The sequence below is a fragment of the Rhipicephalus microplus genome, chromosome X, assembly GCF_043290135.1.
Source record: "Rhipicephalus microplus isolate Deutch F79 chromosome X, USDA_Rmic, whole genome shotgun sequence".
Taxonomy (NCBI): Eukaryota; Metazoa; Arthropoda; class Arachnida; order Ixodida; family Ixodidae; genus Rhipicephalus; species Rhipicephalus microplus.
The window spans coordinates 278771414-278798275 of NC_134710.1; the positions used below are offsets into that span (position 1 = coordinate 278771414).

At 47.3% G+C, this 26862-nt stretch overlaps 66 non-coding genes across 66 annotated transcripts; all 66 read left to right on the plus strand.

Annotated features, from left to right (window-relative positions):
• The first annotated feature begins 99 nt into the window (after positions 1–99).
• TRNAP-UGG (transfer RNA proline (anticodon UGG)) lies at positions 100–171 on the plus strand. Its single transcript has one exon. It is a non-coding gene; the product is annotated as a tRNA-Pro (tRNA).
• A 488-nt stretch (positions 172–659) lies between these two features.
• TRNAP-UGG (transfer RNA proline (anticodon UGG)) lies at positions 660–731 on the plus strand. The gene has a single exon. It is a non-coding gene; the product is annotated as a tRNA-Pro (tRNA).
• Positions 732–940: 209 nt separating this feature from the next.
• Positions 941–1012, plus strand: TRNAP-UGG (transfer RNA proline (anticodon UGG)). The gene has a single exon. It is a non-coding gene; the product is annotated as a tRNA-Pro (tRNA).
• A 1044-nt stretch (positions 1013–2056) lies between these two features.
• TRNAP-UGG (transfer RNA proline (anticodon UGG)) lies at positions 2057–2128 on the plus strand. Its single transcript has one exon. It is a non-coding gene; the product is annotated as a tRNA-Pro (tRNA).
• A 208-nt stretch (positions 2129–2336) lies between these two features.
• Positions 2337–2408, plus strand: TRNAP-UGG (transfer RNA proline (anticodon UGG)). Its single transcript has one exon. It is a non-coding gene; the product is annotated as a tRNA-Pro (tRNA).
• Positions 2409–2616: 208 nt separating this feature from the next.
• On the plus strand, positions 2617–2688 carry TRNAP-UGG (transfer RNA proline (anticodon UGG)). Its single transcript has one exon. It is a non-coding gene; the product is annotated as a tRNA-Pro (tRNA).
• Positions 2689–2897: 209 nt separating this feature from the next.
• Positions 2898–2970, plus strand: TRNAP-UGG (transfer RNA proline (anticodon UGG)). Its single transcript has one exon. It is a non-coding gene; the product is annotated as a tRNA-Pro (tRNA).
• A 208-nt stretch (positions 2971–3178) lies between these two features.
• Positions 3179–3250, plus strand: TRNAP-CGG (transfer RNA proline (anticodon CGG)). Its single transcript has one exon. It is a non-coding gene; the product is annotated as a tRNA-Pro (tRNA).
• A 482-nt stretch (positions 3251–3732) lies between these two features.
• TRNAP-AGG (transfer RNA proline (anticodon AGG)) lies at positions 3733–3804 on the plus strand. Its single transcript has one exon. It is a non-coding gene; the product is annotated as a tRNA-Pro (tRNA).
• A 209-nt stretch (positions 3805–4013) lies between these two features.
• TRNAP-AGG (transfer RNA proline (anticodon AGG)) lies at positions 4014–4085 on the plus strand. Its single transcript has one exon. It is a non-coding gene; the product is annotated as a tRNA-Pro (tRNA).
• Positions 4086–4294: 209 nt separating this feature from the next.
• On the plus strand, positions 4295–4366 carry TRNAP-AGG (transfer RNA proline (anticodon AGG)). The gene has a single exon. It is a non-coding gene; the product is annotated as a tRNA-Pro (tRNA).
• Positions 4367–4575: 209 nt separating this feature from the next.
• Positions 4576–4647, plus strand: TRNAP-AGG (transfer RNA proline (anticodon AGG)). The gene has a single exon. It is a non-coding gene; the product is annotated as a tRNA-Pro (tRNA).
• A 209-nt stretch (positions 4648–4856) lies between these two features.
• On the plus strand, positions 4857–4928 carry TRNAP-AGG (transfer RNA proline (anticodon AGG)). The gene has a single exon. It is a non-coding gene; the product is annotated as a tRNA-Pro (tRNA).
• Positions 4929–5137: 209 nt separating this feature from the next.
• Positions 5138–5209, plus strand: TRNAP-UGG (transfer RNA proline (anticodon UGG)). Its single transcript has one exon. It is a non-coding gene; the product is annotated as a tRNA-Pro (tRNA).
• A 208-nt stretch (positions 5210–5417) lies between these two features.
• TRNAP-UGG (transfer RNA proline (anticodon UGG)) lies at positions 5418–5489 on the plus strand. The gene has a single exon. It is a non-coding gene; the product is annotated as a tRNA-Pro (tRNA).
• A 209-nt stretch (positions 5490–5698) lies between these two features.
• On the plus strand, positions 5699–5771 carry TRNAP-UGG (transfer RNA proline (anticodon UGG)). The gene has a single exon. It is a non-coding gene; the product is annotated as a tRNA-Pro (tRNA).
• Positions 5772–5979: 208 nt separating this feature from the next.
• TRNAP-CGG (transfer RNA proline (anticodon CGG)) lies at positions 5980–6051 on the plus strand. Its single transcript has one exon. It is a non-coding gene; the product is annotated as a tRNA-Pro (tRNA).
• A 482-nt stretch (positions 6052–6533) lies between these two features.
• Positions 6534–6605, plus strand: TRNAP-AGG (transfer RNA proline (anticodon AGG)). Its single transcript has one exon. It is a non-coding gene; the product is annotated as a tRNA-Pro (tRNA).
• A 209-nt stretch (positions 6606–6814) lies between these two features.
• On the plus strand, positions 6815–6886 carry TRNAP-AGG (transfer RNA proline (anticodon AGG)). The gene has a single exon. It is a non-coding gene; the product is annotated as a tRNA-Pro (tRNA).
• Positions 6887–7095: 209 nt separating this feature from the next.
• Positions 7096–7167, plus strand: TRNAP-AGG (transfer RNA proline (anticodon AGG)). The gene has a single exon. It is a non-coding gene; the product is annotated as a tRNA-Pro (tRNA).
• A 209-nt stretch (positions 7168–7376) lies between these two features.
• On the plus strand, positions 7377–7448 carry TRNAP-AGG (transfer RNA proline (anticodon AGG)). Its single transcript has one exon. It is a non-coding gene; the product is annotated as a tRNA-Pro (tRNA).
• A 489-nt stretch (positions 7449–7937) lies between these two features.
• On the plus strand, positions 7938–8009 carry TRNAP-UGG (transfer RNA proline (anticodon UGG)). Its single transcript has one exon. It is a non-coding gene; the product is annotated as a tRNA-Pro (tRNA).
• A 209-nt stretch (positions 8010–8218) lies between these two features.
• TRNAP-UGG (transfer RNA proline (anticodon UGG)) lies at positions 8219–8290 on the plus strand. The gene has a single exon. It is a non-coding gene; the product is annotated as a tRNA-Pro (tRNA).
• A 208-nt stretch (positions 8291–8498) lies between these two features.
• TRNAP-UGG (transfer RNA proline (anticodon UGG)) lies at positions 8499–8570 on the plus strand. Its single transcript has one exon. It is a non-coding gene; the product is annotated as a tRNA-Pro (tRNA).
• A 209-nt stretch (positions 8571–8779) lies between these two features.
• TRNAP-UGG (transfer RNA proline (anticodon UGG)) lies at positions 8780–8851 on the plus strand. Its single transcript has one exon. It is a non-coding gene; the product is annotated as a tRNA-Pro (tRNA).
• A 489-nt stretch (positions 8852–9340) lies between these two features.
• TRNAP-UGG (transfer RNA proline (anticodon UGG)) lies at positions 9341–9412 on the plus strand. The gene has a single exon. It is a non-coding gene; the product is annotated as a tRNA-Pro (tRNA).
• Positions 9413–9983: 571 nt separating this feature from the next.
• Positions 9984–10055, plus strand: TRNAP-UGG (transfer RNA proline (anticodon UGG)). The gene has a single exon. It is a non-coding gene; the product is annotated as a tRNA-Pro (tRNA).
• Positions 10056–10825: 770 nt separating this feature from the next.
• On the plus strand, positions 10826–10897 carry TRNAP-UGG (transfer RNA proline (anticodon UGG)). The gene has a single exon. It is a non-coding gene; the product is annotated as a tRNA-Pro (tRNA).
• Positions 10898–11105: 208 nt separating this feature from the next.
• Positions 11106–11177, plus strand: TRNAP-UGG (transfer RNA proline (anticodon UGG)). The gene has a single exon. It is a non-coding gene; the product is annotated as a tRNA-Pro (tRNA).
• A 490-nt stretch (positions 11178–11667) lies between these two features.
• Positions 11668–11739, plus strand: TRNAP-AGG (transfer RNA proline (anticodon AGG)). Its single transcript has one exon. It is a non-coding gene; the product is annotated as a tRNA-Pro (tRNA).
• A 209-nt stretch (positions 11740–11948) lies between these two features.
• On the plus strand, positions 11949–12020 carry TRNAP-AGG (transfer RNA proline (anticodon AGG)). Its single transcript has one exon. It is a non-coding gene; the product is annotated as a tRNA-Pro (tRNA).
• Positions 12021–12509: 489 nt separating this feature from the next.
• On the plus strand, positions 12510–12581 carry TRNAP-UGG (transfer RNA proline (anticodon UGG)). Its single transcript has one exon. It is a non-coding gene; the product is annotated as a tRNA-Pro (tRNA).
• Positions 12582–12790: 209 nt separating this feature from the next.
• Positions 12791–12862, plus strand: TRNAP-UGG (transfer RNA proline (anticodon UGG)). Its single transcript has one exon. It is a non-coding gene; the product is annotated as a tRNA-Pro (tRNA).
• A 208-nt stretch (positions 12863–13070) lies between these two features.
• On the plus strand, positions 13071–13142 carry TRNAP-UGG (transfer RNA proline (anticodon UGG)). The gene has a single exon. It is a non-coding gene; the product is annotated as a tRNA-Pro (tRNA).
• A 770-nt stretch (positions 13143–13912) lies between these two features.
• Positions 13913–13984, plus strand: TRNAP-UGG (transfer RNA proline (anticodon UGG)). The gene has a single exon. It is a non-coding gene; the product is annotated as a tRNA-Pro (tRNA).
• A 571-nt stretch (positions 13985–14555) lies between these two features.
• Positions 14556–14627, plus strand: TRNAP-UGG (transfer RNA proline (anticodon UGG)). Its single transcript has one exon. It is a non-coding gene; the product is annotated as a tRNA-Pro (tRNA).
• Positions 14628–15397: 770 nt separating this feature from the next.
• Positions 15398–15469, plus strand: TRNAP-UGG (transfer RNA proline (anticodon UGG)). The gene has a single exon. It is a non-coding gene; the product is annotated as a tRNA-Pro (tRNA).
• A 208-nt stretch (positions 15470–15677) lies between these two features.
• On the plus strand, positions 15678–15749 carry TRNAP-UGG (transfer RNA proline (anticodon UGG)). Its single transcript has one exon. It is a non-coding gene; the product is annotated as a tRNA-Pro (tRNA).
• Positions 15750–15958: 209 nt separating this feature from the next.
• Positions 15959–16031, plus strand: TRNAP-UGG (transfer RNA proline (anticodon UGG)). Its single transcript has one exon. It is a non-coding gene; the product is annotated as a tRNA-Pro (tRNA).
• Positions 16032–16239: 208 nt separating this feature from the next.
• TRNAP-CGG (transfer RNA proline (anticodon CGG)) lies at positions 16240–16311 on the plus strand. Its single transcript has one exon. It is a non-coding gene; the product is annotated as a tRNA-Pro (tRNA).
• A 482-nt stretch (positions 16312–16793) lies between these two features.
• TRNAP-AGG (transfer RNA proline (anticodon AGG)) lies at positions 16794–16865 on the plus strand. Its single transcript has one exon. It is a non-coding gene; the product is annotated as a tRNA-Pro (tRNA).
• Positions 16866–17074: 209 nt separating this feature from the next.
• TRNAP-AGG (transfer RNA proline (anticodon AGG)) lies at positions 17075–17146 on the plus strand. The gene has a single exon. It is a non-coding gene; the product is annotated as a tRNA-Pro (tRNA).
• A 209-nt stretch (positions 17147–17355) lies between these two features.
• TRNAP-AGG (transfer RNA proline (anticodon AGG)) lies at positions 17356–17427 on the plus strand. The gene has a single exon. It is a non-coding gene; the product is annotated as a tRNA-Pro (tRNA).
• A 209-nt stretch (positions 17428–17636) lies between these two features.
• On the plus strand, positions 17637–17708 carry TRNAP-AGG (transfer RNA proline (anticodon AGG)). Its single transcript has one exon. It is a non-coding gene; the product is annotated as a tRNA-Pro (tRNA).
• Positions 17709–17915: 207 nt separating this feature from the next.
• On the plus strand, positions 17916–17987 carry TRNAP-UGG (transfer RNA proline (anticodon UGG)). The gene has a single exon. It is a non-coding gene; the product is annotated as a tRNA-Pro (tRNA).
• A 209-nt stretch (positions 17988–18196) lies between these two features.
• Positions 18197–18268, plus strand: TRNAP-UGG (transfer RNA proline (anticodon UGG)). The gene has a single exon. It is a non-coding gene; the product is annotated as a tRNA-Pro (tRNA).
• Positions 18269–18751: 483 nt separating this feature from the next.
• TRNAP-UGG (transfer RNA proline (anticodon UGG)) lies at positions 18752–18823 on the plus strand. The gene has a single exon. It is a non-coding gene; the product is annotated as a tRNA-Pro (tRNA).
• A 770-nt stretch (positions 18824–19593) lies between these two features.
• On the plus strand, positions 19594–19665 carry TRNAP-UGG (transfer RNA proline (anticodon UGG)). Its single transcript has one exon. It is a non-coding gene; the product is annotated as a tRNA-Pro (tRNA).
• A 208-nt stretch (positions 19666–19873) lies between these two features.
• On the plus strand, positions 19874–19945 carry TRNAP-UGG (transfer RNA proline (anticodon UGG)). The gene has a single exon. It is a non-coding gene; the product is annotated as a tRNA-Pro (tRNA).
• Positions 19946–20154: 209 nt separating this feature from the next.
• TRNAP-UGG (transfer RNA proline (anticodon UGG)) lies at positions 20155–20227 on the plus strand. The gene has a single exon. It is a non-coding gene; the product is annotated as a tRNA-Pro (tRNA).
• Positions 20228–20435: 208 nt separating this feature from the next.
• On the plus strand, positions 20436–20507 carry TRNAP-CGG (transfer RNA proline (anticodon CGG)). Its single transcript has one exon. It is a non-coding gene; the product is annotated as a tRNA-Pro (tRNA).
• A 482-nt stretch (positions 20508–20989) lies between these two features.
• On the plus strand, positions 20990–21061 carry TRNAP-AGG (transfer RNA proline (anticodon AGG)). The gene has a single exon. It is a non-coding gene; the product is annotated as a tRNA-Pro (tRNA).
• Positions 21062–21269: 208 nt separating this feature from the next.
• TRNAP-AGG (transfer RNA proline (anticodon AGG)) lies at positions 21270–21341 on the plus strand. Its single transcript has one exon. It is a non-coding gene; the product is annotated as a tRNA-Pro (tRNA).
• Positions 21342–21550: 209 nt separating this feature from the next.
• On the plus strand, positions 21551–21622 carry TRNAP-AGG (transfer RNA proline (anticodon AGG)). Its single transcript has one exon. It is a non-coding gene; the product is annotated as a tRNA-Pro (tRNA).
• Positions 21623–21831: 209 nt separating this feature from the next.
• Positions 21832–21903, plus strand: TRNAP-AGG (transfer RNA proline (anticodon AGG)). Its single transcript has one exon. It is a non-coding gene; the product is annotated as a tRNA-Pro (tRNA).
• Positions 21904–22112: 209 nt separating this feature from the next.
• On the plus strand, positions 22113–22184 carry TRNAP-AGG (transfer RNA proline (anticodon AGG)). Its single transcript has one exon. It is a non-coding gene; the product is annotated as a tRNA-Pro (tRNA).
• Positions 22185–22673: 489 nt separating this feature from the next.
• On the plus strand, positions 22674–22745 carry TRNAP-UGG (transfer RNA proline (anticodon UGG)). Its single transcript has one exon. It is a non-coding gene; the product is annotated as a tRNA-Pro (tRNA).
• Positions 22746–22954: 209 nt separating this feature from the next.
• On the plus strand, positions 22955–23026 carry TRNAP-UGG (transfer RNA proline (anticodon UGG)). Its single transcript has one exon. It is a non-coding gene; the product is annotated as a tRNA-Pro (tRNA).
• A 208-nt stretch (positions 23027–23234) lies between these two features.
• On the plus strand, positions 23235–23306 carry TRNAP-UGG (transfer RNA proline (anticodon UGG)). Its single transcript has one exon. It is a non-coding gene; the product is annotated as a tRNA-Pro (tRNA).
• Positions 23307–23515: 209 nt separating this feature from the next.
• TRNAP-UGG (transfer RNA proline (anticodon UGG)) lies at positions 23516–23587 on the plus strand. The gene has a single exon. It is a non-coding gene; the product is annotated as a tRNA-Pro (tRNA).
• A 208-nt stretch (positions 23588–23795) lies between these two features.
• TRNAP-UGG (transfer RNA proline (anticodon UGG)) lies at positions 23796–23867 on the plus strand. Its single transcript has one exon. It is a non-coding gene; the product is annotated as a tRNA-Pro (tRNA).
• A 209-nt stretch (positions 23868–24076) lies between these two features.
• TRNAP-UGG (transfer RNA proline (anticodon UGG)) lies at positions 24077–24148 on the plus strand. The gene has a single exon. It is a non-coding gene; the product is annotated as a tRNA-Pro (tRNA).
• Positions 24149–24723: 575 nt separating this feature from the next.
• Positions 24724–24795, plus strand: TRNAP-UGG (transfer RNA proline (anticodon UGG)). Its single transcript has one exon. It is a non-coding gene; the product is annotated as a tRNA-Pro (tRNA).
• Positions 24796–25285: 490 nt separating this feature from the next.
• TRNAP-UGG (transfer RNA proline (anticodon UGG)) lies at positions 25286–25357 on the plus strand. The gene has a single exon. It is a non-coding gene; the product is annotated as a tRNA-Pro (tRNA).
• Positions 25358–26502: 1145 nt separating this feature from the next.
• On the plus strand, positions 26503–26574 carry TRNAP-UGG (transfer RNA proline (anticodon UGG)). Its single transcript has one exon. It is a non-coding gene; the product is annotated as a tRNA-Pro (tRNA).
• A 208-nt stretch (positions 26575–26782) lies between these two features.
• Positions 26783–26854, plus strand: TRNAP-UGG (transfer RNA proline (anticodon UGG)). Its single transcript has one exon. It is a non-coding gene; the product is annotated as a tRNA-Pro (tRNA).
• Positions 26855–26862: the final 8 nt, after the last annotated feature.

Below are 26862 nucleotides of genomic sequence, written 5' to 3' on the forward strand. Positions count from 1 at the left end.
AAGTGTTGCCTAGTGTAGCCGGATCGTTGGTCTGACCACCCAGCCCTGTTGGCCGATGTCACTCCACACCCCATGATAATTATCATGCAACTGCGTGTCGGCTCGTTGGTCTAGGGGTATGATTCTTGCTTTGGGTGCGAGAGGTCCCGGGTTTAAATCCCGGACGAGCCCTCGTTTTCCTTTTCGGTCGGAGTATTAAATGTGGCCATTTGTTTGTATTGTTCGCATTTCTATTAAGCAAAGTTTCTTTCTCAAGCACGCCTGTTTATCAGTCAACTTTAAAGTATTGTCTAGTGTGGCCGGATCGTTGGCCTGACCACCCAGCCGTGTTGGCCGATGTCACTCCACACCCCAAGATAATTATCATGAAACTGCGCGTCGTTTCGTTGGTCTTGGGGTATGATTCTCTCTTTGGGTGCGAGAGGTCCCGGGTTCAAATCCCGGACGAGCCCTCTCTTTCCTTTTTGGTCGGAGTAATAAATGCGGCCATATGTTTGTATTATTCGCATTTCTATTAAGCAAAGTTCCTTTCTCAAGCATGCCTGTTTATTAGACAACTTTAAAGTGTCCTAGTGTGGCCGGATCGTTCGTCTGACCACCCAGCCCTGTTGGCCGATGTCACTCCACACCCCATGATAATTATCATGCAACTGCGTGTCGGCTCGTTGATCTAGGGGTATGATTCTCGCTCTGGGTGCGAGAGGTCCCGGGTTCAAATCTCGGACGAGCCCTCGTTTTCCTTTTTGATCGGAATATTAAATGTGGTCATTTGTTTGTATTGTTCGAATTTCTATTAAGCAAAGTTCCTTTCTCAAGCACACCTGTTTATTAGACAACTTTAAAGTGTTGCCTAGTGTAGCCGGATCGTTGGTCTGACCACCCAGCCCTGTTGGCCGATGTCACTCCACACCCCATGATAATTATCATGCAACTGCGTGTCGGCTCGTTGGTCTAGGGGTATGATTCTCGCTTTGGGTGCGAGAGGTCCCGGGTTCAAATCCCGGACGTGCCCTCGTTTTCCTTTTTGGTCGGAGTATTAAATGTGGCCATTTGTTTGTATTGTTCGCATTTCTATTAAGCAAAGTTCCTTTCTCAAGCACGCCTGTTTATTAGACAACTTGAAAGTGTTGCCTAGTGTAGCCGGATCGTTGGTCTGACCACCCAGCCCTGTTGGCTGATGTCACTCCACACCCCATGATAATTATCATGCAACTGCGTGTCGGCTCGTTGGTCTAGGGGTGTGATTCTCGCTTTGGGTGCGAGAGGTCCCGGTTTCAAATCCCGGACGAGCCCTCTTTTTGGTCGGAGTAATAAATGCGGCCATTTGTTTGTATTGTTCGCATTTCTATTAGGTAAAGTTTCTTTCTCAACCACGCCTGTTTATTAGACAACATTCAAGTGTTGCCTAGTGTGAACGGATCGTTGGTCTGACCACCCAGCCCTGTTTGCTGATGTCACTCCACACCCCATATAATTATCATGCAACTGCGTGTCGGCTCGTTGGTCTAGGGGTGTGATTCTTGCTTTGGGTGCGAGAGGTCCCGGGTTTAAATCCCGGACGAGCCCTCGTTTTCCTTTTCGGTCGGAGTATTAAATGTGGCCATTTGTTTGTATTGTTCGCATTTCTATTAAGCAAAGTTTCTTTCTCAAGCACGCCTGTTTATTAGTCAACTTTAAAGTATTGTCTAGTGTGGCCGGATCGTTGGCCTGACCACCCAGCCCTGTTGGCCGATGTCACTCCACACCCCAAGATAATTATCATGAAACTGCCCGTCGTCTCGTTGGTCTAGGGGTATGATTCTCTCTTTGGGTGCGAGAGGTCCCGGGTTCAAATCCCGGACGAGCCCTCGTTTTTCTTTTTGGTCGGAGTATTAAATGTGGCCATATGTTTGTATTATTCGCATTTTTATTAAGCAAAGTTCCTTTCTCAAGCATGCCTGTTTATTAGACAACTTTAAAGTGTTGCCTAGTGTAGCCGGATCGTTGGTCTGACCACCCAGCCCTGTTGGCCGATGTCACTCCACACCCCATGATAATTATCATGCAACTGCGTGTCGGCTCGTTGGTCTAGGGGTATGATTCTCGCTTTGGGTGCGAGATGTCCAGGGTTCAAATCCCGGATGAGCCCTCTCTTTCCTTTTTGGTCGGAGTATAAATGCGGCCATATGTTTGTATTATTCGCATTTCCATTAGGCAAAGTTCCTTTCTCAAGCATGCCTGTTTATTAGACAACTTTAAAGTGTTGCCTAGTGTGGCCGGATCGATCGTCTGACCACCCAGCCCTGTTGGCCGATATCACTCCACACCCCATGATAATTATCATGCAACTGCGTGTCGGCTCGTTGGTCTAGGGGTATGATTCTCGCTTTGGGTGCGAGAGGTCCCGGGTTCAAATCCCGGACGTGCCCTCCTTTTCCTTTTTGATCGGAATATTAAATGTGGTCATTTGTTTGTAGTCTTCGCATTTCTATTAAGCAAAGTTCCTTTCTCAAGCACGCCTGTTTATTAGACAACTTTAAAGTGTTGCCTAGTGTAGCCGGATCGTTGGTCTGAACACCCAGCCCTGTTGGCGTGGTCACTCCACACCCCATGATAATTATCATGCAACTGCGTGTCGGCTCGTTGGTTTAGGGGTATGATTCTCGCTTTGGGTGCGATAGGTCCCGGGTTCAAATCCCGGACGAGCCCTCGTTTTCCTTTTTGTTCGGAGTAATAAATGTGGCCATTTGTTTGTATTGTTCGCATTTCTATTAAGCAAAGTTCCTTTCTCAAGCACGCCTGTTTATTAGAGAACTTTAAAGTATTGTCTAGTGTGGCCGGATCGTTGGTCTGACCACCCAGCCCTGTTGGCCGATGTCACTCCACACCCTATGATAATTATCAAGAAACTGCGCGTCGTCTCGTTGGTCTAGGGGTATGATTCTCGCTTTGGGTGCGAGAGGTCCCGGGTTCAAATCCCGGACGAGCACTCTTTTTCCTTTTTGGTCGGAGTATTAAATGCGGCCATTTGTTTGTATTGTTCGCCTTTCTATTAAGCAAAGTTCCTTTCTCAAGCACGCGTGTTTATTAGACAACTTTAAAGTATTGTCTAGTGTGGCCGGATCGTTGGTCTGACCACCCAGTCCTGTTGGCCGATGTCACTCCACACCCCATGATAATTATCATGAAACTGCGTGTCGGCTCGTTGGTCTAGGGGTATGATTCTCGCTTCGGGTGCGAGAGGTCCCGGGTTCAAATCCCGGACGAGCCCTCTTTTTGGTCGGAGTATTAAATGCGGCCAATTGTTTGTATTGTTCGCATTTCGATTAAGCAAAGTTTCTTTCTCAAGCACGCCTGTTTATTAGACAACTTTCAAGTGTTGCCTAGTGTGAACGGATCGTTGGTCTGACCACCCAGCCCTGCTGGCCGATGTCACTCCACACCCCATGATAATTATCATGCAACTGCGTGTAGGCTCGTTGGTCTAGGGGTATGATTTTCGCTTAGGTGCGAGAGGTCCCGGGTTAAAATCCCGGACGAGCCCTCTTTTTCCTTTTTGGTCGGAGTATTAAACGCGGCCATTTGTTTGTATTGTTCGCATTTCTATTAAGCAAAGTTCCTTTCTCAAGCATGTCTGTTTATTAGACAACTTTCAAGTGTTGCCTAGTGTGAATGGATCGTTGGTCTGACCACCCAGCACTGTTGGCCGATGTCACTCCACACCCCATGATAATTATCATCCAACTGCGTGTCGGCTCGTTGGTCTAGGGGTATGATTCTCGCTTAGGGTGCGAGAGGTCCCGGGTTCAAATCCCGGACGAGCCCTCTTTTTCCTTTTTGGTCGGAGTAATAAATGCGGCCATTTGTTTGTATTGTTCGCGATTCTATTAGGCCAAGTTCCTTTCTCAAGCACGGCTGTTGATTAGACAACTACAAAGTATTGTCTAGTGTGGCCGGATCGTTGGTCTGACCACCCAGCCTTGTTGGCCGATGTCACTCTACACCCCATGATAATTATCATGAAACTACGCGTCGGCTCGTTGGTCTAGGGGTATGATTCTCGCTTAGGGTGCGAGAGGTCCCGGGCTCAAATCCCGGACGAGCCCTCTTTTTCCTTTTTGGTCGGAGTATTAAATGCGGCCATATGTTTGTATTCTTTGCATTTCTATTAAGCAAAGTTCTTTTCTCAAGCACGCCTGCTTATTAGACAACTTTAAAGTATTGTCTAGTGTGGCCGGATCGTTGGTCTGACTACCCAGCCCTGTTGGCCGATGTTACTCCACACCCCATTAAAATTATCATGCAAGTGCGTGTAGGCTCGTTGGTCTAGGGGTATGATTCTCGCTTAGGGTGCGAGAGGTCCCGGCTTAAAATCCCGGACGAGCCCTATTTTTCCTTTTTGGTCGGAGTATTAAATGCGGCCATTTGTTTGTATTGTTCGCATTTCTATTAAGCAAAGTTTCTTTCTCAAGCACGCCTGTTTATTAGACAACTTTCAAGTGTTGCCTAGTGTGAACAGATCGTTGGTCTGACCACCCAGCCCTGTTGGCCGACGTCACTCCACACCCCATGATAATTATCATGCAGCTGCACGTCGGCTCGTTGGTCTAGGGGTATGATTCTCGCTTAGGGTGCGAGAGGTCCCGGGTTCAAATCCCGGAGGAGCCCTGTTTTTCCTTTTTGGTCGGAGTATTAAATGCGGCCATTTGTTTGTATTGTTCGCATTTCTATTAAGCAAAGTTCCTTTTTCAAGCACGCCTGTTTATTAGACAACTTTAAAGTATTGTCCAGTGTGGCCGGATCGTTGGTCTGACCACTCAGCCCTGTTGGCCGATGTTACTCCACACCCCATGATAATTATCATAAAACTGCGTGTCGGCTCGTTCGTCTAGGGGTATGATTCTCGCTTAGGGTGCGAGAGGTGCCGGGTTCAAATCCCGGACGAGCCCTCTTTTTCCTTTTTGGTCGGAGTATTAAATGCGGCCATTTGTTTGTATTGTTCGCATTTCTATTAAGCCAAGTTCCTTTCTCAAGCACGCCTGTTTATTAGAGAACTTTAAAGTATTGTCTAGTGTGGCCGGATCGATCGTCTGACCACCCAGCCCTGTTGGCCGATATCACTCCACACCCCATGATAATTATCATGCAACTGCGTGTCGGCTCGTTGGTCTAGGGGTATGATTCTCGCTTTGGGTGCGAGAGGTCCCGGGTTCAAATCCCGGACGTGCCCTCCTTTTCCTTTTTGATCGGAATATTAAATGTGGTCATTTGTTTGTAGTCTTCGCATTTCTATTAAGCAAAGTTCCTTTCTCAAGCACGCCTGTTTATTAGACAACTTTAAAGTGTTGCCTAGTGTAGCCGGATCGTTGGTCTGAACACCCAGCCCTGTTGGCGTGGTCACTCCACACCCCATGATAATTATCATGCAACTGCGTGTCGGCTCGTTGGTTTAGGGGTATGATTCTCGCTTTGGGTGCGATAGGTCCCGGGTTCAAATCCCGGACGAGCCCTCGTTTTCCTTTTTGTTCGGAGTAATAAATGTGGCCATTTGTTTGTATTGTTCGCATTTCTATTAAGCAAAGTTCCTTTCTCAAGCACGCCTGTTTATTAGAGAACTTTAAAGTATTGTCTAGTGTGGCCGGATCGTTGGTCTGACCACCCAGCCCTGTTGGCCGATGTCACTCCACACCCTATGATAATTATCAAGAAACTGCGCGTCGTCTCGTTGGTCTAGGGGTATGATTCTCGCTTTGGGTGCGAGAGGTCCCGGGTTCAAATCCCGGACGAGCACTCTTTTTCCTTTTTGGTCGGAGTATTAAATGCGGCCATTTGTTTGTATTGTTCGCCTTTCTATTAAGCAAAGTTCCTTTCTCAAGCACGCGTGTTTATTAGACAACTTTAAAGTATTGTCTAGTGTGGCCGGATCGTTGGTCTGACCACCCAGTCCTGTTGGCCGATGTCACTCCACACCCCATGATAATTATCATGAAACTGCGTGTCGGCTCGTTGGTCTAGGGGTATGATTCTCGCTTCGGGTACGAGAGGTCCCGGGTTCAAATCCCGGACGAGCCCTCTTTTTGGTCGGAGTATTAAATGCGGCCAATTGTTTGTATTGTTCGCATTTCGATTAAGCAAAGTTTCTTTCTCAAGCACGCCTGTTTATTAGACAACTTTCAAGTGTTGCCTAGTGTGAACGGATCGTTGGTCTGACCACCCAGCCCTGCTGGCCGATGTCACTCCACACCCCATGATAATTATCATGCAACTGCGTGTAGGCTCGTTGGTCTAGGGGTATGATTTTCGCTTAGGTGCGAGAGGTCCCGGGTTAAAATCCCGGACGAGCCCTCTTTTTCCTTTTTGGTCGGAGTATTAAACGCGGCCATTTGTTTGTATTGTTCGCATTTCTATTAAGCAAAGTTCCTTTCTCAAGCATGTCTGTTGATTAGACAACTACAAAGTATTGTCTAGTGTGGCCGGATCGTTGGTCTGACCACCCAGCCTTGTTGGCCGATGTCACTCTACACCCCATGATAATTAACATGAAACTACGCGTCGGCTCGTTGGTCTAGGGGTATGATTCTCGCTTAGGGTGCGAGAGGTCCCGGGCTCAAATCCCGGACGAGCCCTCTTTTTCCTTTTTGGTCGGAGTATTAAATGCGACCATATGTTTGTATTCTTTGCATTTCTATTAAGCAAAGTTCTTTTCTCAAGCACGCCTGTTTATTAGACAACTTTAAAGTATTGTCTAGTGTGGCCGGATCGTTGGTCTGACCACCCAGCCCTGTTGGCCGATGTTACTCCACACCCCATTAAAATTATCATGCAAGTGCGTGTAGGCTCGTTGGTCTAGGGGTATGATTCTCGCTTAGGGTGCGAGAGGTCCCGGCTTAAAATCCCGGACGAGCCCTATTTTTCCTTTTTGGTCGGAGTATTAAATGCGGCCATTTGTTTGTATTGTTCGCATTTCTATTAAGCAAAGTTTCTTTCTCAAGCACGCCTGTTTATTAGACAACTTTCAAGTGTTGCCTAGTGTGAACAGATCGTTGGTCTGACCACCCAGCCCTGTTGGCCGACGTCACTCCACACCCCATGATAATTATCATGCAGCTGCACGTCGGCTCGTTGGTCTAGGGGTATGATTCTCGCTTAGGGTGCGAGAGGTCCCGGGTTCAAATCCCGGAGGAGCCCTGTTTTTCCTTTTTGGTCGGAGTATTAAATGCGGCCATTTGTTTGTATTGTTCGCATTTCTATTAAGCAAAGTTCCTTTTTCAAGCACGCCTGTTTATTAGACAACTTTAAAGTATTGTCCAGTGTGGCCGGATCGTTGGTCTGACCACTCAGCCCTTTTGGCCGATGTTACTCCACACCCCATGATAATTATCATAAAACTGCGTGTCGGCTCGTTCGTCTAGGGGTATGATTCTCGCTTAGGGTGCGAGAGGTGCCGGGTTCAAATCCCGGACGAGCCCTCTTTTTCCTTTTTGGTCGGAGTATTAAATGCGGCCATTTGTTTGTATTGTTCGCATTTCTATTAAGCCAAGTTCCTTTCTCAAGCACGCCTGTTTATTAGACAACTTCAAAGTATTGTCTAGTGTGGCCGGATCGTTGGTCTGACCACCCATCCCTGTTGGCCGATGTCACTCCACACCCCATGATAATTATCGTGAAACTGCGCGTCGTCTCGTTGGTCTAGGGGTATGATTCTCGCTTTGGGTGCGAGATGTCCAGGGTTCAAATCCCGGATGAGCCCTCTCTTTCCTTTTTGGTCGGAGTATAAATGCGGCCATATGTTTGTATTATTCGCACTTCCATTAGGCAAAGTTCCTTTCTCAAGCATGCCTGTTTATTAGACAACTTTAAAGTGTTGCCTAGTGTGGCCGGATCGATCGTCTGACCACCCAGCCCTGTTGGCCGATATCACTCCACACCCCATGATAATTATCATGCAACTGCGTGTCGGCTCGTTGGTCTAGGGGTATGATTCTCGCTTTGGGTGCGAGAGGTCCCGGGTTCAAATCCCGGACGAGCCCTCCTTTTCCTTTTTGATCGGAATATTAAATGTGGTCATTTGTTTGTAGTCTTCGCATTTCTATTAAGCAAAGTTCCTTTCTCAAGCACGCCTGTTTATTAGACAACTTTAAAGTGTTGCCTAGTGTAGCCGGATCGTTGGTCTGAACACCCAGCCCTGTTGGCCGTTGTCACTCCACACCCCATGATAATTATCATGCAACTGCGTGTCGGCTCGTTGGTTTAGGGGTATGATTCTCGCTTTGGGTGCGAGAGGTCCCGGGTTCAAATCCCGGATGAGCCCTCTCTTTCCTTTTTGGTCGGAGTATAAATGCGGCCATATGTTTGTATTATTCGCATTTCTATTAGGCAAAGTTCCTTTCTCAAGCATGCCTGTTTATTAGACAACTTTAAAGTGTTGCCTAGTGTGGCCGGATCGTTCGTCTGACCACCCAGCCCTGTTGGCCGATGTCACTCCACACCCCATGATAATTATAATGCAACTGCGTGTCAGCTCGTTGGTCTAGGGGTATGATTCTCGCTTTGGGTGCGAGAGGTCCCGGGTTCAAATCCCGGACGAGCCCTCCTTTTCCTTTTTGATCGGAATATTAAATGTGGTCATTTGTTTGTAGTCTTCGCATTTCTATTAAGCAAAGTTCCATTCTCAAGCACGCCTGTTTATTAGACAACTTTAAAGTGTTGCCTAGTGTAGCCGGATCGTTGGTCTGAACACCCAGCCCTGTTGGCCGTTGTCACTCCACACCCCATGATAATTATCATGCAACTGCGTGTCGGCTTGTTGGTTTAGGGGTATGATTCTCGCTTTGGGTGCGAGAGGTCCCGGGTTCAAATCCCGGATGAGCCCTCTCTTTCCTTTTTGGTCGGAGTATAAATGCGGCCATATGTTTGTATTATTCGCATTTCTATTAGGCAAAGTTCCTTTCTCAAGCATGCCTGTTTATTAGACAACTTTAAAGTGTTGCCTAGTGTGGCCGGATCGTTCGTCTGACCACCCAGCCCTGTTGGCCGATGTCACTCCACACCCCATGATAATTATAATGCAACTGCGTGTCAGCTCGTTGGTCTAGGAATATGATTCTCGCTTTGGGTGCGAGAGGTCCCGGGTTCAAATCCCGGACGAGCCCTCGTTTTCCTTTTTGATCGGAATATTAAATGTGGTCATTTGTTTGTAGTGTTCGCATTTCTATTAAGCAAAGTTCCTTTCTCAAGCACGCCTGTTTATTAAACAACTTTAAAGTGTTGCCTAGTGTAGCCGGATCGTTGGTCTGACCACCCAGCCCTGTTGGCCGTTGTCACTCCACACCCCATGAGAATTATCATGCAACTGCGTGTCGGCTCGTTGGTCTAGGGGTATGATTCTCGCTTTGGGTGCGATAGGTCCCGGGTTCAAATCCCGGACGAGCCCTCGTTTTCCTTTTTGTTCGGAGTAATAAATGTGGCCATTTGTTTGTATTGTTCGCATTTCTATTAAGCAAAGTTCTTTTCTCAAGCATGCCTGTTTATTAGACAACTTCAAAGTGTTGCCTAGTGTAGCCGGATTGTTGGTCTGACCACCCAGCCCTGTTGGCCGATGTCACTCCACACCCCATGATAATTATCATGCAACTGCGTGTCGGCTCGTTGGTCTAGGGGTATGATTCTCGCTTTGGGTACTAGAGGCCCCGGGTTCAAATCCCGGACGAGCCCTCGTTTTCCTTTTTGGTCGCAGTAATAAATGTGGCCATTTCTTTGTATTGTTCGCATTTCTATCAAGCAAAGGTCCTTTCTCACATAATCATATAGTGGTTTTGGGACGTTAAACCCCACATATCAATCAATCAATCAATCAATCAATCAAAGTTCCTTTCTCAAGCACGCCTGTTTATTAGACAACTTTAAAGTGTTGCCTAGTGTAGCCGGATCGTTGGTCTGACCACCCAGCCCTGTTTGCTGATGTCACTCCACACCCCATGATAATTATCATGCAACTGCGTGTCGGCTCGTTGGTCTAGGGGTGTGATTCTCGCTTTGGGCGCGAGAGGTCCCGGGTTTAAATCCCGGACGAGCCCTCGTTTTCCTTTTCGGTCGGAGTATTAAATGTGGCCATTTGTTTGTATTGTTCGCATTTCTATTAAGCAAAGTTTCTTTCTCAAGCACGCCTGTTTATTAGTCAACTTTTAAGTATTGTCTAGTGTGGCCGGATCGTTGGCCTGACCACCCAGCCCTGTTGGCCGATGTCACTCCACACCCCAAGATAATTATCATGAAACTGCGCGTCGTCTCGTTGGTCTAGGGGTATGATTCTCTCTTTGGGTGCGAGAGGTCCCGGGTTCAAATCCCGGACGAGCCCTCGTTTTCCTTTTTGGTCGGAGTATTAAATGTGGCGATATGTTTGTATTATTCGCATTTTTATTAAGCAAAGTTCCTTTCTCAAGCATGCCTGTTTATTAGACAACTTTAAAGTGTTGCCTAGTGTAGCCGGATCGTTGGTCTGACCACCCAGCCCTGTTGGCCGATGTCACTCCACACCCCATGATAATTATCATGCAACTGCGTGTCGGCTCGTTGGTCTAGGGGTATGATTCTCGCTTTGGGTGCGAAATGTCCAGGGTTCAAATCCCGGATGAGCCCTCTCTTTCCTTTTTGGTCGGAGTATAAATGCGGCCATATGTTTGTATTATTCGCATTTCCATTAGGCAAAGTTCTTTTCTCAAGCATGCCTGTTTATTAGACAACTTTAAAGTGTTGCCTAGTGTGGCCGGATCGATCGTCTGACCACCCAGCCCTGTTGGCCGATATCACTCCACACCCCATGATAATTATCATGCAACTGCGTGTCGGCTCGTTGGTCTAGGGGTATGATTCTCGCTTTGGGTGCGAGAGGTCCCGGGTTCAAATCCCGGACGTGCCCTCCTTTTCCTTTTTGATCGGAATATTAAATGTGGTCATTTGTTTGTAGTCTTCGCATTTCTATTAAGCAAAGTTCCTTTCTCAAGCACGCCTGTTTATTAGACAACTTTAAAGTGTTGCCTAGTGTAGCCGGATCGTTGGTCTGAACACCCAGCCCTGTTGGCGTTGTCACTCCACACCCCATGATAATTATCATGCAACTGAGTGTCGGCTCGTTGGTTTAGGGGTATGATTCTCGCTTTGGGTGCGATAGGTCCCGGGTTCAAATCCCGGACGAGCCCTCGTTTTCCTTTTTGTTCGGAGTAATAAATGTGGCCATTTGTTTGTATTGTTCGCATTTCTATTAAGCAAAGTTCCTTTCTCAAGCACGCCTGTTTATTAGAGAACTTTAAAGTATTGTCTAGTGTGGCCGGATCGTTGGTCTGACCACCCAGCCCTGTTGGCCGATGTCACTCCACACCCTATGATAATTATCAAGAAACTGCGCGTCGTCTCGTTGGTCTAGGGGTATGATTCTCGCTTTGGGTGCGAGAGGGCCCGGCTTAAAATCCCGGACGAGCCCTATTTTTCCTTTTTGGTCGGAGTATTAAATGCGGCCATTTGTTTGTATTGTTCGCATTTCTATTAAGCAAAGTTTCTTTCTCAAGCACGCCTGTTTATTAGACAACTTTCAAGTGTTGCCTAGTGTGAACAGATCGTTGGTCTGACCACCCAGCCCTGTTGGCCGACGTCACTCCACACCCCATGATAATTATCATGCAGCTGCACGTCGGCTCGTTGGTCTAGGGGTATGATTCTCGCTTAGGGTGCGAGAGGTCCCGGGTTCAAATCCCGGAGGAGCCCTGTTTTTCCTTTTTGGTCGGAGTATTAAATGCGGCCATTTGTTTGTATTGTTCGCATTTCTATTAAGCAAAGTTCCTTTTTCAAGCACGCCTGTTTATTAGACAACTTTAAAGTATTGTCCAGTGTGGCCGGATCGTTGGTCTGACCACTCAGCCCTTTTGGCCGATGTTACTCCACACCCCATGATAATTATCATAAAACTGCGTGTCGGCTCGTTCGTCTAGGGGTATGATTCTCGCTTAGGGTGCGAGAGGTGCCGGGTTCAAATCCCGGACGAGCCCTCTTTTTCCTTTTTGGTCGGAGTATTAAATGCGGCCATTTGTTTGTATTGTTCGCATTTCTATTAAGCCAAGTTCCTTTCTCAAGCACGCCTGTTTATTAGACAACTTCAAAGTATTGTCTAGTGTGGCCGGATCGTTGGTCTGACCACCCATCCCTGTTGGCCGATGTCACTCCACACCCCATGATAATTATCGTGAAACTGCGCGTCGTCTCGTTGGTCTAGGGGTATGATTCTCGCTTTGGGTGCGAGATGTCCAGGGTTCAAATCCCGGATGAGCCCTCTCTTTCCTTTTTGGTCGGAGTATAAATGCGGCCATATGTTTGTATTATTCGCACTTCCATTAGGCAAAGTTCCTTTCTCAAGCATGCCTGTTTATTAGACAACTTTAAAGTGTTGCCTAGTGTGGCCGGATCGATCGTCTGACCACCCAGCCCTGTTGGCCGATATCACTCCACACCCCATGATAATTATCATGCAACTGCGTGTCGGCTCGTTGGTCTAGGGGTATGATTCTCGCTATGGGTGCGAGAGGTCCCGGGTTCAAATCCCGGACGAGCCCTCCTTTTCCTTTTTGATCGGAATATTAAATGTGGTCATTTGTTTGTAGTCTTCGCATTTCTATTAAGCAAAGTTCCTTTCTCAAGCACGCCTGTTTATTAGACAACTTTAAAGTGTTGCCTAGTGTAGCCGGATCGTTGGTCTGAACACCCAGCCCTGTTGGCCGTTGTCACTCCACACCCCATGATAATTATCATGCAACTGCGTGTCGGCTCGTTGGTTTAGGGGTATGATTCTCGCTTTGGGTGCGAGAGGTCCCGGGTTCAAATCCCGGATGAGCCCTCTCTTTCCTTTTTGGTCGGAGTATAAATGCGGCCATATGTTTGTATTATTCGCATTTCTATTAGGCAAAGTTCCTTTCTCAAGCATGCCTGTTTATTAGACAACTTTAAAGTGTTGCCTAGTGTGGCCGGATCGTTCGTCTGACCACCCAGCCCTGCTGGCCGATGTCACTCCACACCCCATGATAATTATAATGCAACTGCGTGTCAGCTCGTTGGTCTAGGGGTATGATTCTCGCTTTGGGTGCGAGAGGTCCCGGGTTCAAATCCCGGACGAGCCCTCCTTTTCCTTTTTGATCGGAATATTAAATGTGGTCATTTGTTTGTAGTCTTCGCATTTCTATTAAGCAAAGTTCCATTCTCAAGCACGCCTGTTTATTAGACAACTTTAAAGTGTTGCCTAGTGTAGCCGGATCGTTGGTCTGAACACCCAGCCCTGTTGGCCGTTGTCACTCCACACCCCATGATAATTATCATGCAACTGCGTGTCGGCTTGTTGGTTTAGGGGTATGATTCTCGCTTTGGGTGCGAGAGGTCCCGGGTTCAAATCACGGATGAGCCCTCTCTTTCCTTTTTGGTCGGAGTATAAATGCGGCCATATGTTTGTATTATTCGCATTTCTATTAGGCAAAGTTCCTTTCTCAAGCATGCCTGTTTATTAGACAACTTTAAAGTGTTGCCTAGTGTGGCCGGATCGTTCGTCTGACCACCCAGCCCTGTTGGCCGATGTCACTCCACACCCCATGATAATTATAATGCAACTGCGTGTCAGCTCGTTGGTCTAGGAATATGATTCTCGCTTTGGGTGCGAGAGGTCCCGGGTTCAAATCCCGGACGAGCCCTCGTTTTCCTTTTTGATCGGAATAATAAATGTGGTCATTTGTTTGTAGTGTTCGCATTTCTATTAAGCAAAGTTCCTTTCTCAAGCACGCCTGTTTATTAAACAACTTTAAAGTGTTGCCTAGTGTAGCCGGATCGTTGGTCTGACCACCCAGCCCTGTTGGCCGTTGTCACTCCACACCCCATGAGAATTATCATGCAACTGCGTGTCGGCTCGTTGGTCTAGGGGTATGATTCTCGCTTTGGGTGCGATAGGTCCCGGGTTCAAATCCCGGACGAGCCCTCGTTTTCCTTTTTGTTCGGAGTAATAAATGTGGCCATTTGTTTGTATTGTTCGCATTTCTATTAAGCAAAGTTCCTTTCTCAAGCATGCCTGTTTATTAGACAACTTCAAAGTGTTGCCTAGTGTAGCCGGATTGTTGGTCTGACCACCCAGCCCTGTTGGCCGATGTCACTCCACACCCCATGATAATTATCATGCAACTGCGTGTCGGCTCGTTGGTCTAGGGGTATGATTCTCGCTTTGGGTACTAGAGGCCCCGGGTTCAAATCCCGGACGAGCCCTCGTTTTCCTTTTTGGTCGCAGTAATAAATGTGGCCATTTCTTTGTATTGTTCGCATTTCTATCAAGCAAAGGTCCTTTCTCACATAATCATATAGTGGTTTTGGGACGTTAAACCCCACATATCAATCAATCAATCAATCAATCAATCAAAGTTCCTTTCTCAAGCACGCCTGTTTATTAGACAACTTTAAAGTGTTGCCTAGTGTAGCCGGATCGTTGGTCTGACCACCCAGCCCTGTTTGCTGATGTCACTCCACACCCCATGATAATTATCATGCAACTGCGTGTCGGCTCGTTGGTCTAGGGGTGTGATTCTCGCTTTGGGCGCGAGAGGTCCCGGGTTTAAATCCCGGACGAGCCCTCGTTTTCCTTTTCGGTCGGAGTATTAAATGTGGCCATTTGTTTGTATTGTTCGCATTTCTATTAAGCAAAGTTTCTTTCTCAAGCACGCCTGTTTATTAGTCAACTTTTAAGTATTGTCTAGTGTGGCCGGATCGTTGGCCTGACCACCCAGCCCTGTTGGCCGATGTCACTCCACACCCCAAGATAATTATCATGAAACTGCGCGTCGTCTCGTTGGTCTAGGGGTATGATTCTCTCTTTGGGTGCGAGAGGTCCCGGGTTCAAATCCCGGACGAGCCCTCGTTTTCCTTTTTGGTCGGAGTATTAAATGTGGCGATATGTTTGTATTATTCGCATTTTTATTAAGCAAAGTTCCTTTCTCAAGCATGCCTGTTTATTAGACAACTTTAAAGTGTTGCCTAGTGTAGCCGGATCGTTGGTCTGACCACCCAGCCCTGTTGGCCGATGTCACTCCACACCCCATGATAATTATCATGCAACTGCGTGTCGGCTCGTTGGTCTAGGGGTATGATTCTCGCTTTGGGTGCGAAATGTCCAGGGTTCAAATCCCGGATGAGCCCTCTCTTTCCTTTTTGGTCGGAGTATAAATGCGGCCATATGTTTGTATTATTCGCATTTCCATTAGGCAAAGTTCTTTTCTCAAGCATGCCTGTTTATTAGACAACTTTAAAGTGTTGCCTAGTGTGGCCGGATCGATCGTCTGACCACCCAGCCCTGTTGGCCGATATCACTCCACACCCCATGATAATTATCATGCAACTGCGTGTCGGCTCGTTGGTCTAGGGGTATGATTCTCGCTTTGGGTGCGAGAGGTCCCGGGTTCAAATCCCGGACGTGCCCTCCTTTTCCTTTTTGATCGGAATATTAAATGTGGTCATTTGTTTGTAGTCTTCGCATTTCTATTAAGCAAAGTTCCTTTCTCAAGCACGCCTGTTTATTAGACAACTTTAAAGTGTTGCCTAGTGTAGCCGGATCGTTGGTCTGAACACCCAGCCCTGTTGGCGTTGTCACTCCACACCCCATGATAATTATCATGCAACTGAGTGTCGGCTCGTTGGTTTAGGGGTATGATTCTCGCTTTGGGTGCGATAGGTCCCGGGTTCAAATCCCGGACGAGCCCTCGTTTTCCTTTTTGTTCGGAGTAATAAATGTGGCCATTTGTTTGTATTGTTCGCATTTCTATTAAGCAAAGTTCCTTTCTCAAGCACGCCTGTTTATTAGAGAACTTTAAAGTATTGTCTAGTGTGGCCGGATCGTTGGTCTGACCACCCAGCCCTGTTGGCCGATGTCACTCCACACCCTATGATAATTATCAAGAAACTGCGCGTCGTCTCGTTGGTCTAGGGGTATGATTCTCGCTTTGGGTGCGAGAGGGCCCGGGTTCAAATCCCGGACGAGCACTCTTTTTCCTTTTTGGTCGGAGTATTAAATGCGGCCATTTGTTTGTATTGTTCGCCTTTCTATTAAGCAAAGTTCCTTTCTCAAGCACGCGTGTTTATTAGACAACTTTAAAGTATTGTCTAGTGTGGCCGGATCGTTGGTCTGACCACCCAGTCCTGTTGGCCGATGTCACTCCACACCCCATGATAATTATCATGAAACTGCGTGTCGGCTCGTTGGTCTAGGGGTATGATTCTCGCTTCGGGTGCGAGAGGTCCCGGGTTCAAATCCCGGACGAGCCCTCTTTTTGGTCGGAGTATTAAATGCGGCCAATTGTTTGTATTGTTCGCATTTCGATTAAGCAAAGTTTCTTTCTCAAGCACGCCTGTTTATTAGACAACTTTCAAGTGTTGCCTAGTGTGAACGGATCGTTGGTCTGACCACCCAGCCCTGCTGGCCGATGTCACTCCACACCCCATGATAATTATCATGCAACTGCGTGTAGGCTCGTTGGTCTAGGGGTATGATTTTCGCTTAGGTGCGAGAGGTCCCGGGTTAAAATCCCGGACGAGCCCTCTTTTTCCTTTTTGGTCGGAGTATTAAACGCGGCCATTTGTTTGTATTGTTCGCATTTCTATTAGGCAAAGTTCCTTTCTCAAGCATGTCTGTTTATTAGACAACTTTCAAGTGTTGCCTAGTGTGAATGGATCGTTGGTCTGACCACCCAGCACTGTTGGCCGATGTCACTCCACACCCCATGATAATTATCATCCAACTGCGTGTCGGCTCGTTGGTCTAGGGGTATGATTCTCGCTTAGGGTGCGAGAGGTCCCGGGTTCAAATCCCGGACGAGCCCTCTTTTTCCTTTTTGGTCGGAGTAATAAATGCGGCCATTTGTTTGTATTGTTCGCGATTCTATTAGGCCAAGTTCCTTTCTCAAGCATGGCTGTTGATTAGACAACTACAAAGTATTGTCTAGTGTGGCCGGATCGTTGGTCTGACCACCCAGCCTTGTTGGCCGACGTCACTCTACACCCCATGATAATTATCATGAAACTACGCGTCGGCTCGTTGGTCTAGGGGTATGATTCTCGCTTAGGGTGCGAGAGGTCCCGGGCTCAAATCCCGGACGAGCCCTCTTTTTCCTTTTTGGTCGGAGTATTAAATGCGGCCATATGTTTGTATTCTTTGCATTTCTATTAAGCAAAGTTCTTTTCTCAAGCACGCCTGTTTATTAGACAACTTTAAAGTATTGTCTAGTGTGGCCGGATCGTTGGTCTGACCACCCAGCCCTGTTGGCCGATGTTACTCCACACCCCATTAAAATTATCATGCAAGTGCGTGTAGGCTCGTTGGTCTAGGGGTATGATTCTCGCTTAGGGTGCGAGAGGTCCCGGCTTAAAATCCCGGACGAGCCCTATTTTTCCTTTTTGGTCGGAGTAATAAATGCGGCCATTTGTTTGTATTGTTCGCATTTCTATTAAGCAAAGTTTCTTTCTCAAGCACGCCTGTTTATTAGACAACTTTCAAGTGTTGCCTAGTGTGAACAGATCGTTGGTCTGACCACCCAGCCCTGTTGGCCGACGTCACTCCACACCCCATGATAATTATCATGCAGCTGCGTGTCGGCTCGTTGGTCTAGGGGTATGATTCTCGCTTAGGGTGCGAGAGGTCCCGGGTTCAAATCCCGGACGAGCCCTCTCTTTCCTTTTTGGTCGGAGTAATAAATGCGGCCATATGTTTGTATTATTCGCATTTCTATTAAGCAAAGTTCCTTTCTCAAGCATGCCTGTTTATTAGACAACTTTAAAGTGTCCTAGTGTGGCCGGATCGTTCGTCTGACCACCCAGCCCTGTTGGCCGATGTCACTCCACACCCCATGATAATTATCATGCAACTGCGTGTCGGCTCGTTGATCTAGGGGTATGATTCTCGCTTTGGGTGCGAGAGGTCCCGGGTTCAAATCTCGGACGAGCCCTCGTTTTCCTTTTTGATCGGAATATTAAATGTGGTCATTTGTTTGTATTGTTCGAATTTCTATTAAGCAAAGTTCCTTTCTCAAGCACACCTGTTTATTAGACAACTTTAAAGTGTTGCCTAGTGTAGCCGGATCGTTGGTCTGACCACCCAGCCCTGTTGGCCGATGTCACTCCACACCCCATGATAATTATCATGCAACTGCGTGTCGGCTCGTTGGTCTAGGGGTATGATTCTCGCTTTGGGTGCGAGAGGTCCCGGGTTCAAATCCCGGACGTGCCCTCGTTTTCCTTTTTGGTCGGAGTATTAAATGTGGCCATTTGTTTGTATTGTTCGCATTTCTATTAAGCAAAGTTCCTTTCTCAAGCACGCCTGTTTATTAGACAACTTGAAAGTGTTGCCTAGTGTAGCCGGATCGTTGGTGTGACCACCCAGCCCTGTTGGCTGATGTCACTCCACACCCCATGATAATTATCATGCAACTGCGTGTCGGCTCGTTGGTCTAGGGGTGTGATTCTCGCTTTGGGTGCGAGAGGTCCCGGTTTCAAATCCCGGACGAGCCCTCTTTTTGGTCGGAGTAATAAATGCGGCCATTTGTTTGTATTGTTCGCATTTCTATTAGGTAAAGTTTCTTTCTCAACCACGCCTGTTTATTAGACAACATTCAAGTGTTGCCTAGTGTGAACGGATCGTTGGTCTGACCACCCAGCCCTGTTTGCTGATGTCACTCCACACCCCATGATAATTATCATGCAACTGCGTGTCGGCTCGTTGGTCTAGGGGTGTGATTCTCGCTTTGGGTGCGAGAGGTCCCGGGTTTAAATCCCGGACGAGCCCTCGTTTTCCTTTTCGGTCGGAGTATTAAATGTGGCCATTTGTTTGTATTGTTCGCATTTCTATTAAGCAAAGTTTCTTTCTCAAGCACGCCTGTTTATTAGTCAACTTTAAAGTATTGTCTAGTGTGGCCGGATCGTTGGCCTGACCACCCAGCCCTGTTGGCCGATGTCACTCCACACCCCAAGATAATTATCATGAAACTGCGCGTCGTCTCGTTGGTCTAGGGGTATGATTCTCTCTTTGGGTGCGAGAGGTCCCGGGTTCAAATCCCGGACGAGCCCTCGTTTTCCTTTTTGGTCGGAGTATTAAATGTGGCCATATGTTTGTATTATTCGCATTTTTATTAAGCAAAGTTCCTTTCTCAAGCATGCCTGTTTATTAGACAACTTTAAAGTGTTGCCTAGTGTAGCCGGATCGTTGGTCTGACCACCCAGCCCTGTTGGCCGATGTCACTCCACACCCCATGATAATTATCATGCAACTGCGTGTCGGCTCGTTGGTCTAGGGGTATGATTCTCGCTTTGGGTGCGAAATGTCCAGGGTTCAAATCCCGGATGAGCCCTCTCTTTCCTTTTTGGTCGGAGTATAAATGCGGCCATATGTTTGTATTATTCGCATTTCCATTAGGCAAAGTTCTTTTCTCAAGCATGCCTGTTTATTAGACAACTTTAAAGTGTTGCCTAGTGTGGCCGGATCGATCGTCTGACCACCCAGCCCTGTTGGCCGATATCACTCCACACCCCATGATAATTATCATGCAACTGCGTGTCGGCTCGTTGGTCTAGGGGTATGATTCTCGCTTTGGGTGCGAGAGGTCCCGGGTTCAAATCCCGGACGTGCCCTCCTTTTCCTTTTTGATCGGAATATTAAATGTGGTCATTTGTTTGTAGTCTTCGCATTTCTATTAAGCAAAGTTCCTTTCTCAAGCACGCCTGTTTATTAGACAACTTTAAAGTGTTGCCTAGTGTAGCCGGATCGTTGGTCTGAACACCCAGCCCTGTTGGCGTTGTCACTCCACACCCCATGATAATTATCATGCAACTGAGTGTCGGCTCGTTGGTTTAGGGGTATGATTCTCGCTTTGGGTGCGATAGGTCCCGGGTTCAAATCCCGGACGAGCCCTCGTTTTCCTTTTTGTTCGGAGTAATAAATGTGGCCATTTGTTTGTATTGTTCGCATTTCTATTAAGCAAAGTTCCTTTCTCAAGCACGCCTGTTTATTAGAGAACTTTAAAGTATTGTCTAGTGTGGCCGGATCGTTGGTCTGACCACCCAGCCCTGTTGGCCGATGTCACTCCACACCCTATGATAATTATCAAGAAACTGCGCGTCGTCTCGTTGGTCTAGGGGTATGATTCTCGCTTTGGGTGCGAGAGGTCCCGGGTTCAAATCCCGGACGAGCACTCTTTTTCCTTTTTGGTCGGAGTATTAAATGCGGCCATTTGTTTGTATTGTTCGCCTTTCTATTAAGCAAAGTTCCTTTCTCAAGCACGCGTGTTTATTAGACAACTTTAAAGTATTGTCTAGTGTGGCCGGATCGTTGGTCTGACCACCCAGTCCTGTTGGCCGATGTCACTCCACACCCCATGATAATTATCGTGAAACTGCGTGTCGGCTCGTTGGTCTAGGGGTATGATTCTCGCTTCGGGTGCGAGAGGTCCCGGGTTCAAATCCCGGACGAGCCCTCGTTTTGGTCGGAGTATTAAATGCGGCCAATTGTTTGTATTGTTCGCATTTCGATTAAGCAAAGTTTCTTTCTCAAGCACACCTGTTTATTAGACAACTTTCAAGTGTTGCCTAGTGTGAACGGATCGTTGGTCTGACCACCCAGCCCTGCTGGCCGATGTCACTCCACACCCCATGATAATTATCATGCAACTGCGTGTAGGCTCGTTGGTCTAGGGGTATGATTTTCGCTTAGGTGCGAGAGGTCCCGGGTTAAAATCCCGGACGAGCCCTCTTTTTCCTTTTTGGTCGGAGTATTAAACGCGGCCATTTGTTTGTATTGTTCGCATTTCTATTAGGCAAAGTTCCTTTCTCAAGCATGTCTGTTTATTAGACAACTTTCAAGTGTTGCCTAGTGTGAATGGATCGTTGGTCTGACCACCCAGCACTGTTGGCCGATGTCACTCCACACCCCATGATAATTATCATCCAACTGCGTGTCGGCTCGTTGGTCTAGGGGTATGATTCTCGCTTAGGGTGCGAGAGGTCCCGGGTTCAAATCCCGGACGAGCCCTCTTTTTCCTTTTTGGTCGGAGTAATAAATGCGGCCATTTGTTTGTATTGTTCGCGATTCTATTAGGCCAAGTTCCTTTCTCAAGCACGGCTGTTGATTAGACAACTACAAAGTATTGTCTAGTGTGGCCGGATCGTTGGTCTGACCACCCAGCCTTGTAGCCGATGTCACTCTACACCCCATGATAATTATCATGAAACTACGCGTCGGCTCGTTGGTCTAGGGGTATGATTCTCGCTTAGGGTGCGAGAGGTCCCGGGCTCAAATCCCGGACGAGCCCTCTTTTTCCTTTTTGGTCGGAGTATTAAATGCGGCCATATGTTTGTATTCTTTGCATTTCTATTAAGCAAAGTTCTTTTCTCAAGCACGCCTGTTTATTAGACAACTTTAAAGTATTGTCTAGTGTGGCCGGATCGTTGGTCTGACCACCCAGCCCTGTTGGCCGATGTTACTCCACACCCCATTAAAATTATCATGCAAGTGCGTGTAGGCTCGTTGGTCTAGGGGTATGATTCTCGCTTAGGGTGCGAGAGGTCCCGGCTTAAAATCCCGGACGAGCCCTATTTTTCCTTTTTGGTCGGAGTATTAAATGCGGCCATTTGTTTGTATTGTTCGCATTTCTATTAAGCAAAGTTTCTTTCTCAAGCACGCCTGTTTATTAGACAACTTTCAAGTGTTGCCTAGTGTGAACAGATCGTTGGTCTGACCACCCAGCCCTGTTGGCCGACGTCACTCCACACCCCATGATAATTATCATGCAGCTGCGTGTCGGCTCGTTGGTCTAGGGGTATGATTCTCGCTTAGGGTGCGAGAGGTCCCGGGTTCAAATCCCGGAGGAGCCCTGTTTTTCCTTTTTGGTCGGAGTATTAAATGCGGCCATTTGTTTGTATTGTTCGCATTTCTATTAAGCAAAGTTCCTTTTTCAAGCACGCCTGTTTATTAGACAACTTTAAAGTATTGTCCAGTGTGGCCGGATCGTTGGTCTGACCACTCAGCCCTGTTGGCCGATGTTACTCCACACCCCATGATAATTATCATAAAACTGCGTGTCGGCTCGTTCGTCTAGGGGTATGATTCTCGCTTAGGGTGCGAGAGGTGCCGGGTTCAAATCCCGGACGAGCCCTCTTTTTCCTTTTTGGTCGGAGTATTAAATGCGGCCATTTGTTTGTATTGTTCGCATTTCTATTAAGCCAAGTTCCTTTCTCAAGCACGCCTGTTTATTAGACAACTTCAAAGTATTGTCTAGTGTGGCCGGATCGTTGGTCTGACCACCCAGCCCTGTTGGCCGATGTCACTCCACACCCCATGATAATTATCGTGAAACTGCGCGTCGTCTCGTTGGTCTAGGGGTATGATTCTCGCTTTGGGTGCGAGATGTCCAGGGTTCAAATCCCGGATGAGCCCTCTCTTTCCTTTTTGGTCGGAGTATAAATGCGGCCATATGTTTGTATTATTCGCATTTCCATTAGGCAAAGTTCCTTTCTCAAGCATGCCTGTTTATTAGACAACTTTAAAGTGTTGCCTAGTGTGGCCGGATCGATCGTCTGACCACCCAGCCCTGTTGGCCGATATCACTCCACACCCCATGATAATTATCATGCAACTGCGTGTCGGCTCGTTGGTCTAGGGGTATGATTCTCGCTTTGGGTGCGAGAGGTCCCGGGTTCAAATCCCGGACGAGCCCTCCTTTTCCTTTTTGATCGGAATATTAAATGTGGTCATTTGTTTGTAGACTTCGCATTTCTATTAAGCAAAGTTCCTTTCTCAAGCACGCCTGTTTATTAGACAACTTTAAAGTGTTGCCTAGTGTAGCCGGATCGTTGGTCTGAACACCCAGCCCTGTTGGCCGTTGTCACTCCACACCCCATGATAATTATCATGCAACTGCGTGTCGGCTCGTTGGTTTAGGGGTATGATTCTCGCTTTGGGTGCGAGAGGTCCCGGGTTCAAATCCCGGATGAGCCCTCTCTTTCCTTTTTGGTCGGAGTATAAATGCGGCCATATGTTTGTATTATTCGCATTTCCATTAGGCAAAGTTCCTTTCTCAAGCATGCCTGTTTATTAGACAACTTTAAAGTGTTGCCTAGTGTGGCCGGATCGATCGTCTGACCACCCAGCCCTGTTGGCCGATATCACTCCACACCCCATGATAATTATCATGCAACTGCGTGTCGGCTCGTTGGTCTAGGGGTATGATTCTCGCTTTGGGTGCGAGAGGTCCCGGGTTCAAATCCCGGACGAGCCCTCCTTTTCCTTTTTGATCGGAATATTAAATGTGGTCATTTGTTTGTAGACTTCGCATTTCTATTAAGCAAAGTTCCTTTCTCAAGCACGCCTGTTTATTAGACAACTTTAAAGTGTTGCCTAGTGTAGCCGGATCGTTGGTCTGAACACCCAGCCCTGTTGGCCGTTGTCACTCCACACCCCATGATAATTATCATGCAACTGCGTGTCGGCTCGTTGGTTTAGGGGTATGATTCTCGCTTTGGGTGCGAGAGGTCCCGGGTTCAAATCCCGGATGAGCCCTCTCTTTCCTTTTTGGTCGGAGTGTAAATGCGGCCATATGTTTGTATTATTCGCATTTCTATTAGGCAAAGTTCCTTTCTCAAGCATGCCTGTTTATTAGACAACTTTAAAGTGTTGCCTAGTGTGGCCGGATCGTTCGTCTGACCACCCAGCCCTGTTGGCCGATGTCACTCCACACCCCATGATAATTATAATGCAACTGCGTGTCAGCTCGTTGGTCTAGGGGTATGATTCTCGCTTTGGGTGCGAGAGGTCCCGGGTTCAAATCCCGGACGAGCCCTCGTTTTCCTTTTTGATGGGAATATTAAATGTGGTCATTTGTTTGTAGTGTTCGCATTTCTAATAAGCAAAGTTCCTTTCTCAAGCACGCCTGTTTATTTAACAACTTTAAAGTGTTGCCTAGTGTAGCCGGATCGTTGGTCTGACCACCCAGCCCTGTTGGCCGTTGTCACTCCACACCCCATGAGAATTATCATGCAACTGCGTGTCGGCTCGTTGGTCTAGGGGTATGATTCTCGCTTTGGGTGCGATAGGTCCCGGGTTCAAATCCCGGACGAGCCCTCGTTTTCCTTTTTGTTCGGAGTAATAAATGTGGCCATTTGTTTGTATTGTTCGCATTTCTATTAAGCAAAGTTCCTTTCTCAAGCATGCCTGTTTATTAGACAACTTCAAAGTGTTGCCTAGTGTAGCCGGATTGTTGGTCTGACCACCCAGCCCTGTTGGCCGATGTCACTCCACACCCCATGATAATTATCATGCAACTGCGTGTCGGCTCGTTGGTCTAGGGGTATGATTCTCGCTTTGGGTACTAGAGGCCCCGGGTTCAAATCCCGGACGAGCCCTCGTTTTCCTTTTTGGTCGCAGTAATAAATGTGGCCATTTCTTTGTATTGTTCGCATTTCTATCAAGCAAAGGTCCTTTCTCACATAATCATATAGTGGTTTTGGGACGTTAAACCCCACATATCAATCAATCAATCAATCAATCAATCAATCACAGTTCCTTTCTCAAGCACGCCTGTTTATTAGACAACTTTAAAGTGTTGCCTAGTGTAGCCGGATCGTTGGTCTGACCACCCAGCCCTGTTTGCTGATGTCACTCCACACCCCATGATAATTATCATGCAACTGCGTGTCGGCTCGTTGGTCTAGGGGTGTGATTCTCGCTTTGGGTGCGAGAGGTCCCGGGTTCAAATCCCGGACGAGCCCTCGTTTTCCTTTTTGGTCGGAGTAATAAATGTGGCCATATGTTTGTATTATTCGCATTTTTATTAAGCAAAGTTCCTTTCTCAAGCACGGCTGTTTATTAGACAACTTCAAAGTATTGTCTAGTGTGGCCGGATCATTGGCCTGACCACCCAGCCCTGTTGGCCGATGTCACTCCACACCTCAAGATAATTATCATGAAACTGCGCGTCGTCTCGTTGGTCTAGGGATATGATTCTCGCTTTGGGTGCGAGAGGTCCCGGGTTCAAATCCCGGACGAGCCCTCTCTTTCCTTTTTGGTCGGAGTAATAAATGCGGCCATATGTTTGTATTATTCGCATTTCTATTAAGCAAAGTTCCTTTCTCAAGCATGCCTGTTTATTAGACAACTTTAAAGTGTTGCCTAGTGTGGCCGGATCGTTCGTCTGACCACCCAGCCCTGTTGGCCGATGTCACTCCACACCCCATGATAATTATCATGCAACTGCGTGTCGGCTCGTTGGTCTAGGGGTATGATTCTCGCTTTGGGTGCGAGAGGTCCCGGGTTCAAATCCCGGACGAGCCCTCGTTTTCCTTTTTGATCGGAATATTAAATGTGGTCATTTGTTTGTATTGTTCGCATTTCTATTAAGCAAAGTTCCTTTCTCAAGCACACCTGTTTATTAGACAACTTTAAAGTGTTGCCTAGTGTAGCCGGATCGTTGGTCTGACCACCCAGCCCTGTTGGCCGATGTCACTCCACACCCCATGATAATTATCATGCAACTGCGTGTCGGCTCGTTGGTCTAGGGGTATGATTCTCGCTTTGGGTGCGAGAGGTCCCGGATTAAAATCCCCGACGTGCCCTCGTTTTCTTTTTTGTTTGGAGTAATAAATGTGGCCATTTGTTTGTATTGTTCGCATTTCTATTAAGCAAAGTTCCTTTCTCAAGCATGCCTGTTTATTAGACAACTTCAAAGTGTTGCCTAGTGTAGCCGGATTGTTGGTCTGACCACCCAGCCCTGTTGGCCGATGTCACTCCACACCCCATGATAATTATCATGCAACTGCGTGTCGGCTCGTTGGTCTAGGGGTATGATTCTCGCTTTGGGTACTAGAGGCCCCGGGTTCAAATCCCGGACGAGCCCTCGTTTTCCTTTTTGGTCGCAGTATTAAATGTGGCCATTTCTTTGTATTGTTCGCATTTCTATCAAGCAAAGGTCCTTTCTCACATAATCATATAGTGGTTTTGGGACGTTAAACCCCACATATCAATCAATCAATCAATCAATCAATCAATCAATCAATCAAAGTTCCTTTCTCAAGCACGCCTGTTTATTAGACAACTTTAAAGTGTTGCCTAGTGTAGCCGGATCGTTGGTCTGACCACCCAGCCCTGTTTGCTGATGTCACTCCACACCCCATGATAATTATCATGCAACTGCGTGTCGGCTCGTTGGTCTAGGGGTATGATTCTCGCTTTGGGTACTAGAGGTCCCGGGTTCAAATCCCGGATGAGCCCTCGTTTTCCTTTTTGGTCGGAGTATTAAATGTGGCCATATGTTTGTATTATTCGCATTTTTATTAAGCAAAGTTCCTTTCTCAAGCATGCCTGTTTATTAGACAACTTTAAAGTGTTGCCTAGTGTATCCGGATCGTTGGTCTGACCACCCAGCCCTGTTGGCCGATGTCACTCCACACCCCATGATAATTATCATGCAACTGCGTGTCGGCTCGTTGGTCTAGGGGTATGATTTTCGCTTTGGGTGCGAGAGGTCCCGGGTTCAAATCCCGGACGTGCCCTCCTTTTCCTTTTTGATCGGAATATTAAATGTGGTCATTTGTTTGTAGTCTTCGCATTTCTATTAAGCAAAGTTCCTTTCTCAAGCACGCCTGTTTATTAGACAACTTTAAAGTGTTGCCTAGTGTAGCCGGATCGTTGGTCTGAACACCCAGCCCTGTTGGCGTTGTCACTCCACACCCCATGATAATTATCATGCAACTGCGTGTCGGCTCGTTGGTTTAGGGGTATGATTCTCGCTTTGGGTGCGATAGGTCCCGGGTTCAAATCCCGGACGAGCCCTCGTTTTC